At 41.1% G+C, this 333-nt stretch overlaps 1 non-coding gene across 1 annotated transcript; it reads right to left on the reverse strand.

Annotated features, from left to right (window-relative positions):
• Positions 1-261: 261 nt before the first annotated feature.
• trnac-gca (transfer RNA cysteine (anticodon GCA)) lies at positions 262-333 on the reverse strand. Its single transcript has one exon. It is a non-coding gene; the product is annotated as a tRNA-Cys (tRNA).

Below are 333 nucleotides of genomic sequence, written 5' to 3' on the forward strand. Positions count from 1 at the left end.
AGCATCAGTTGCTTCAGAGATGATAAATAAGATGTATTTTATTAGAATTGGGGAGCAAAATTATGCATTTGTAGCTTTCGCATTCAGCTAGTTTGTCTATTACTTTGATTGTTCATCGTTTCTGTTTACGAGTCGGCTACTCAATGAAGAAAGTGGCTGAATATTACTGTTTCAAAATGGCATGTGACAAGATCGTGTTGATTTCAATACATATTTTCAATCAGGACGCTTTCTTTGAACGTTTCACTCCTGCGTGAGTTCGGGGGGCATCTGGGCTTGAGCCGGGGACCTCTTGATCTGCAGTCAAATGCTCTACCACTGAGCTATACCCCC

This window comes from Embiotoca jacksoni, unplaced genomic scaffold, assembly GCF_022577435.1.
Source record: "Embiotoca jacksoni isolate LCO1_2020_lvr unplaced genomic scaffold, fEmbJac1.0.p SCAF_15, whole genome shotgun sequence".
NCBI classification, from domain to species: domain Eukaryota; kingdom Metazoa; phylum Chordata; class Actinopteri; family Embiotocidae; genus Embiotoca; species Embiotoca jacksoni.